The following is an 8,389-nucleotide window of genomic DNA, read 5'->3' on the forward strand; positions in this document are numbered from 1 at the left end:
AAACTATGCCATTTTATTTTGCATTTGTATGAGATACATTTCTTCCCTTTTTTGTTTATCGTTCTAATTGCTATCTGATTTTAATTTGTTAACAGCAGAGATGGGCACGAAGCGATTCGGCCTGGTTCATCCACATTCGTCCTTCCCTCTGCCCAGCTCCTGGTGGGCCTGCCTCATTCACAAGCTGGCGCATGCTGGCTGGGTTATCCTCCTGGAGCCTGCACTTCCCTTCCCTGCATCCTCTGGCAGCCAGCCACTCAATGGCTGTGCAGCTGTAGCGCTGCACTGATGAATTTTGACGAACCGGGCCGAATCGGTTTGTGCCCATCTCTAGTGAACAGCCCAGAAATAAAGACCTTGATGAGGATGAGAAAGTGAAGATGAAGATGAGGATGTCAAAGTCACACTCCACACTTCAAACACAACAACCGCAATGCAACTTCCATCCAGCCAAGCCTGTCTCCGTGTAGAAGCACCCCCGTTCTTGTCTCAAGCGATCCAGCTTATTTGGTGCATCCCCAGCTTCTGATTTTCCATCAAGAATACCCGTTGCAATGATTATACGCTCTGCCGACACGACATCAAGATAATGGGGGCAGCGGACGGTTTTCTGGGCATCGCCTGCCACTTAACATTCGGCGATGTTTCCCTCCTGTTATTTCTGCGGCACTAATGGCTCTCCCACGATTGGCGGGCTGGCGTGACCCGGTGGATGCGCCGTGGCGTTTAATGGATGGCTTTGTTTTAATAGGATCTAAATGACACCTCTCTGTTAAAGAGAGAAAAGAAATTAGACAGGACAAGAAAGGAACCTGTACACACCTTGGGCATGTTTTTCTGAGCCCTCCAGAGAAGGAAGGTGACTTTCTCGTCCTTCCTCAGAGGTGCGGCACCTTGGAAGATGAGGTGCTATTAACATTGATGCGTCTCAGGGTGAAGACAAGCACCAGGAAGCATTTTTGGGGTTTTTTTGGGGGGGGGTCGTGGGCGCAGTGTGCATTTCTAGTTCTTTATATTCATTTTGTGCATTGCTTTTGAGCTGTGCACATTTTTACATCATGCAAGAACTGGTCATTTTGATTTGATCCTGTCTTTCCAGCAGATGGTTTCCCTGGACGAAAAGGTAGAAACGGTCACTCCATTTATGAGTTAGCGGTAGATCGGTACTTCTCGCCGATGCCTGGCCAACTCTTGTCCTCCCAAAATCCCACCCACCCTATTTCAATCAAAGAGGCTTTGAATTTTCTTGCTCTTTCCTCACAATTTCATTTATCTATCTATCTATCTATCTATCTATCTATCTATCTATCTATCTATCTATCTATCTATCTATCTATCTATCTATCTATCTATCTATCTATCTATCTATCTATCTATCTATCTATCTATCTATCTATCTATCTATCTATCTATCTATCTATCTATCTATCTATTTATTTATTTATTTATTTCATTTTGACCCCGCCCATCTAGATTCAGGACGCTACTCTGGGTGGCTTACAGAATATAAAGATAAAAACAACATTGTAATAACTTTGATGATGATGATGATGATAACAACAACAACAACAATCTATTTATTTATTTATTTATTTATTTATTTATTTATTTATTTATTTATTTATTTATTTATATTGTGTTCCATACCAGAGTGCATTGCAATGATCAAACATGGGAAGCCAGTGAGACTGAAGGCCAAAAACACCGGCTGTACATTGAAACACAGAATCCAAGGAGTTTATATGCTTAGAGGTCAACCACAGTATACTTCTGCATCTATATATCTTGCATTTAGCACGTTGTTGATTTGCGACTGCTCCGAGCTTCCGTTTGACAAGGCACACATCTTTGGTAAAATCTCACAAGAGGAAGGGAAAGAGGTTGATAGGAAGGAGCACATGTTCCTTGTAATGTCTAGTTTGACCTGCTTGTTACAACGTCATCATGGTAAGTGCGGCATCCCTCAACCAGCTGCAGAGGCAAATTGTTGCTAGGCAGAACCTCCAAATTCCACCCAGAATTAAAACTGAGCAGTGCTACCCTTTCGTCCCCCCCTCTCTGTGCACCACCAATTCTTTCTTTGAGTCTTTTCCCCCAACATAGGCAGACATGCACATATGTGCCATCCATGTGAATTATGCTGCTGCAGGATGTCCTTTGTCCTTTCCAGGGAACTGAGTTGAGCTCTCAGCGGGCTTTTGAAGTTAGCCGAGAGTCGTGCAAAATGAGCCGCATGGGATTCTATGGTCCTGGGCTGGCCCCCTGCCTGGGAGCAAGCCCCACTGAATCCAATTTACTTCTTTGTACATTTGTCTTGTCTTGCAGGTTAGGGGTCTTTGCTGAGTCACTTTTGTCCCTGAAAGAGAAGCCCACACTAGCACTGCAACAGGGGATGATGTTAACAACATCGCAGTAAGGATGGCTCGTACATATCCGTACGAACACTAACATTCGTACGGCATGTACTATAAAGTGCTATAAAAAAATTCATGGTGATCATGTTTCCTGCCTTTGAGAAATCTAAATTCTTTCTCCGGCACTGGGGTCAGCAAGAGACAGCCAGAGGTTGGAAATCTTATTTTTCTTGGGCAAGCTCCCAAATGCAGGGATAAAGAGAGGGCATTTGGAGAGAGAGAGAGAGAGGAAGAAAATATTCCCCAGCCAGCATAGTTACTGGCCTCCAGGAAAAAAAACTTTTGCAAACTCTGCTGTTATGGGGAAATTCCTTTGGCTCAGTGTACAAAGAATTTGGGGGTTCAGAGAACGAGCCGTAAACTCTGGCCAAAGATGATGGCAAAGCTCTTGAAAACAGAAAGCCGCCTGTTTTGCTTAACAGCGCTTCAGAATGTTTTGCTTCTTGTTCAGGCTAAATAAATTTCTGTGCACCAGAACCAATGGATATAAATTGGACGCTAATCAGTATAACCCTTTCGGGGATCGCAAGCTGTTAAAAATGTGATTAGGTGGGGGTGTCTGGAACAAGAACCTTTGGGGATGTGGGGAGAGAAATGAGAAACAGAGTTTCCTTTCTTGTCTCATTTGTGTGCGTGGGAAGAACATTTTTCTTCCCGGTTTGCAGGGCAGTACGTGGCTTCCCTCCGAGGGTCCCTGAGAGTGCTCGCATTTGCAAAAACGCTTGAGCAAAACGAATGCCAGCATGGAGTTTCTCTCATGGCCACGGAAGCCATGCAGGTTGCGCACCACTAGCGGGCGTAAACGGCTGTCAGGAAGGTCTTGTGGCTTCTTCCTTTGGGTGTTGATGTCAATCCCCATTGGCAGTGCGACAGTCGTTTGAATCTTTTTAATACTTGTATATACTTACTGTTTTAAAATTAACTGTTGCATGTTGTATTTTAATGATGTCAGCTACTTCGGGTCCTTTTTAAGGAGAAAGGTGGGGTACGAATGAATGAATGAATGAATGAATGAATGAATAAAGCAAGCAAGCAAGCAAGCAAGCAAGCAAGCAAGCAAGCAAGCAAGCAAGCAAGCAAGCAAGCAAGCAAGCACAGTTTTCCCCCCATGTGACCTGTTGGCAACCATATCTCTGTGATTTAGGTTCTGCAGAGCCAGAGGTTGGGAGTTCGATTCCCCACAGGGCCTCTTGGGAGAAGAGCCAGCCTGGGTGGCCTTGGGCCAGCTGCACACAGTCCCAGGTTTCCTCCAGAAGAAGGGGATGGAGAAACTCCTTCTGAATATCCTCTACCTGGAAAACCCTGGAAAAGGTTGCCATAAGTCAGAATTGAATTAATGGCACATCATGATGATGATTCAGATCTTGCTGATGGCGGATGCAAAGCAAGCTTCCTTCCTTCAGCCAAGAGTTTCCTGCCCTGCCCACTTTCCTGCTCCATTTCATTTTACCTTGAATGATCATCGGCAACGATTTCCACGTTTTGATTCTCCCGCCTACGGGACTGAACTTTTTCAGCTGTCCTGTTTGACTTCATACATTTAGTTCAGCCCTCATTGGCTGCTCCCCTCTCAGTTCAAGAGCTGCTTAGCACAGTGGTTCCCAGCCTTGGGCCCCCAGATGTTCTTGGACTACAATTCCCAGAAGCCTTCACCACCACCTCTGCTGGCCAGGATTTCTGGGAGTTGAAGTTCAAGAACATCTGGAAGCCCAAGGGTGGGGAATCACTGGCTTAGCACCCTAAATCCACATTCCAAGTGCTTTTTCTGTCTTTCTTACAGTCACCTGAGATTCTGTGTCCTATGGAAGAGATCAGTGGGAAGGTTACGTCCATCCTCCTAAAGAAGCTGCTTTATCCTGACTTTTATGGGCTAAGATTCCATGGTTCATTTAACCAGATTCCAAGGTACTTACATTTGTCGATTCACTCTGCATTTTCAATTCAGATGCTGACCTGCATCTCTGCGGATTGTTCACTTCCTTTGTAGGGCTTACCACAAACTCGTCTTGGTGTCCTCCCCCCCCCGTTCCTTTTTAGATTGTGTTCATTACCTCTTCATTGACTTTATTGGGTGACCTTTGCAGACTATCCAGCATTGCCTATTTATTGTATGGTGTTGACAAATGCCCACGGACAGTGAGGCTGTCATTTGAATCAGCAAGTGCTTTTCTGAAAACGTGCTCAGAGTACAAATTGAAAATCAGTTAGGAAAAGAGGCATCCTGCATTCACATCTCTGCATTCTTTGTCTTCTCATCTTTTGCCTTTTGTTAAAGCTGTTTGTTGCCGGTACAGGTTGTGATCGACAGAGTTGCACAACCCTCTCCGTTGTCTTGTCTTGTTTTCCCATTCAGAATATCAAGAGGTTTGCAAATTCCTCTCTGAACAAAATAGGCAGAAATCCTGATTTAGCACTAACGTTACTGAATAGACTGAAGGCACAGTCAAGAATGCAAAGCTTTTTTTATATGGGTAGCTGCATCTTTTCAATTATTTACATCCTTTTAAAAAGAAAAACCCAAGTTTGTCCTGTCAAATTGATGGAAATATTTATTCCCTCTGTATATTCGTTTCCAAGGAATCAAAACGGATGTCTTGCATTTACGCCCTGCCGAGGGATCTGGCTGGCCACTGTGCCACACCAGATGGGTTTTCAGGCTGCCAGGCTTTTTCTGCTGTTCTTCCATTTACTCTGTTCAGGCTCAAGACCTATAAAATGATACAAAAGAGATTCCTTGGCAGCTTTTTGTCTTGAAATATTTTATGTACACAGCCATAAAAAAAAAATGCTGAAGACACACTTTCTCCTGTGCAAGAGTTTTAGCATTTTGTTTAAAGATCTATTTAGCTGTTCCAGGTGTATCTCCATTCATTTCAAGTCTAGTTGCTTTTTTCATGTGTTGTACCTTTGAAGGTAACCTTGTGAGGCTGACACACCCTGAAAAGGTGGATTAAAAACCTTCTCAATATACAACTGGACAAATAAACTGGACAGTGTGAACATGAGGAGCAGTGGCTGAGAAATCTTGATCAAGGGTGCTGGACAATTTCCCTTGTTGTATTGAAAGCTCATTTCCCCTTCCTTTCTCTTTGGCTTTCCTGAGACCTTTCCTTCAACAAGCACCTCCAGATTCGCTTAAAGTCCTCATGTCAATGTCCTACCTATGTACAGGAAGGAATCAGTGTGAGAAAAGTGATTCATTTAAATTTCTTTCCCCTTGAAATTCTGCAAATTTCCCAGTCATTTGCAATGGAACAGTCTTCTACAGCAGTGGTTCCCAATGCTGGGTCCCCAGATGTTCTTGATCTAAAACTCCCAGAAGCCTTCACTGTGAGCTGTACTGGCCAGGATTTCTGGGAGTTGTAGTCTAAGAATATCTGGGGGCCCAAGTTTGGGAAGCACTGCTCTAGAACTAGGGTTCCCAACGCCAGGTCCCCAGATGTTCTTGGACTATAACTCCCAGATGCCTTCATCACAAGCTGTGCTGGCCAGGATTTCTGGGAGTCGTAGGCCAAGAACATCTGGACAATCAAGGTTGGCAACCACTGCTCTGAAGTACTGATGCTGTAGAAAGGAGTGGTTTTATCCCGGAGTGAACTGAACAAAAATTGGGTGAGAAGGGAGCTTAGAAAGAGAAAAGAATGAAAAGAATCAAAGCTTGAGAAGAAAGCATTCGAAAAATGGCATGATGTGCTAAAGATAGGAGGAGAGAAATGATGGGAAGGAACTAAGCTGATGCATTGGAAGCATCACGGAGTACTTAAATGGAGAGGGGGGCAAGGTGAGGGAATGGGTCCTCTCTCTTGTATTCCACCAAATGCTTTTAAAATGAGATTCTGCTCTCTGCTGCCGGTGGATAAGAGATGGCATAACTAATATTTGCAGGAGCTTCCCAGGTCAGGCCCTTTAAGTAGTGGAAGGTTAACAGCGATGCCGAGATGGTGCCGCTGAACGCTCCATTTTTGTTGTGTGGGTGTGCTTGAAAAGAGCCGCAAAGCCAATATTTCATAGGGGAGGAAAAGCATATCTAATAAATCCCTTTCAGCCTGATTGTCTCTGGCCAAGCAAGATCAGACCATTCGAATCTGGGACCGGCTCTTCCATCAATGTATTTTTCTTTGATATCTTTGCAGGAATAGACCTCGAGACACGACCCGGATGGGATCCATAGGGCTGTGGCGAACTTCTCACCCTCACGCCATTCCCCCAGTGAAAATTCCTCTCAGCCTCCAGTTCGCTCCATCAAGATAAATTTGGAGAAAGGAATTTTTAGAAGCTCTGGACTGAGAGATCGGAAGCCTTTCCTTCAAGATTAAAGTTCCTACCCATGAAAAAAGGCAGCATCTGGAAATATAATCTGCTGTTTGAAAACACACAGTTAAAAGAAGAAGCCAGTAAGAATTATTTGAGGCTTCCAGGCTTTTTGGAAAGCCAGCCAAGAAAGGACTTGAGCTCACCCACCCCTCAAAGGGAACTACCTCCAGATCTATTGGCCCTTCCTTCTACTCACCAAGCCGACCACCCTCTGGAGAAGACAAGCGAGAAATTTCTCTGTTGACAACTTTAGAGTTCCCCTGTTTAGGTCTGCGCTCTACCTGCAGAGCGATGGTGGCTGCTGATGGCAGGGCCTGCTTTGGGGTGGCCCCCACCACCGTCCACCCCAGGATGACGATCTCATTCTTCTCCCAAGCTTTCCCAAGTCACTGTGAATCTGAACGGACGTGCCGTACACAATTCACACACCCTGTCTCTCCGTTCTTCGCATTATCCATGCCGTATTTTGGAAGCGTGAACAATATGTCACTCGCAAGTCACCCGGGAATTTTTTTTACCTGAAGGGCAGGAAGAAACAAAATCCATTCAATAAGTGCATGAATAAATAATGCCATGGCTGCAGGGTTTTTCCTGCCAAAGGAGTTTTTTTTTCTTATTTTATTTATTTCTAAAATTAATACCCACCCTTTCAATCAAACTGCCAGGGCAGATTACCCTTGCGGTGCTAAACTGTGAATATTCTTTATTTCATCGTAGCATCTGGTTCAGCTTTGAGCTCTCTCTCTCTCTCTTTCCCTCCCTTTTAAATGTGTAACACAGGCTCGTTCATTTGCTCACAGGTAAGCTTGACACAATGGAAATAATTATTTCCTTTCCATCTTTTAATCACTGGTTCAAATGAGAGCACAACTGGCAAATTATGATCCGTGGCAATGTTTGTTTTCAAAAGGTGCAATGCTATGCACTCTCTAATCTTAGAAATCTCAGAATCTTAGAACTGTCTGGTCCCGGTTAAGGACGAACCATGGGGGGAATTGAACTCCCAACATACTGGCTCTGCAGCCACATGCCTAAACCACTAAGCGTCCTACAGTTGTTCCACTAGCGTGACACTCAGCTCTTCATCTCATTTTTCCCAACTACAAAGGATGCCGTTCTGTCCCTGAAGCGCTGTCTGGGCTCTGTATTGCAATGGATGCAGGGAAATGGGCTGAGGCTGAACCCCGACAAGACGGAGGTCCTGAGGGTGGGTGGACCCATTGTCAGTGGTTTGGGAAACTCCCTCTCTTTTGGGGGTGTGTGACTCTGACTGCTAAGAATGAGGTTCGCAGCTTGGGGAGACATCTGGACCAGCGCTCACCATGGAAACTCAGGTGGCGTCAGTGGTCGGCACCGCCTATTTCCATATTTGGTGGATTGCCCGGCTGTGTCCCTTTCTTGATGTTGGTGCGCTCACCACTCCGGTCCATGCGCTTGTAGTCTCAAGGTTAGACTTCTGCAACACGCGCTTCATGGGGCTACCTTTGAGATTGATGTGGATGCTTCAAATGGTGCAAAATGCAGTGGCCAGACTTCTCAGTGGGGCAAGAAAATACAGTGGTGCCTCGCTCAACGATTTTAATTGGTTCCAAAAAATTCATCACTATGGGAAAACATTGCTAAGCGAAACGCGTTTTCCCATAGACATGCATTGAAAACCG

The 8,389-nt window shown here is 44.9% G+C and overlaps 1 long non-coding RNA gene across 1 annotated transcript; it reads left to right on the plus strand.

Annotated features, from left to right (window-relative positions):
• The first annotated feature begins 1,582 nt into the window (after positions 1–1,582).
• Positions 1,583–7,734, plus strand: LOC144583212 (uncharacterized). The gene is made up of 2 exons (XR_013536879.1): positions 1,583–4,319; positions 6,548–7,734. It is a non-coding gene; the product is annotated as an uncharacterized LOC144583212 (long non-coding RNA).
• Positions 7,735–8,389: the final 655 nt, after the last annotated feature.

Source organism: Pogona vitticeps, chromosome 5, assembly GCF_051106095.1.
Source record: "Pogona vitticeps strain Pit_001003342236 chromosome 5, PviZW2.1, whole genome shotgun sequence".
Lineage (NCBI taxonomy): Eukaryota > Metazoa > Chordata > Lepidosauria > Squamata > Agamidae > Pogona > Pogona vitticeps.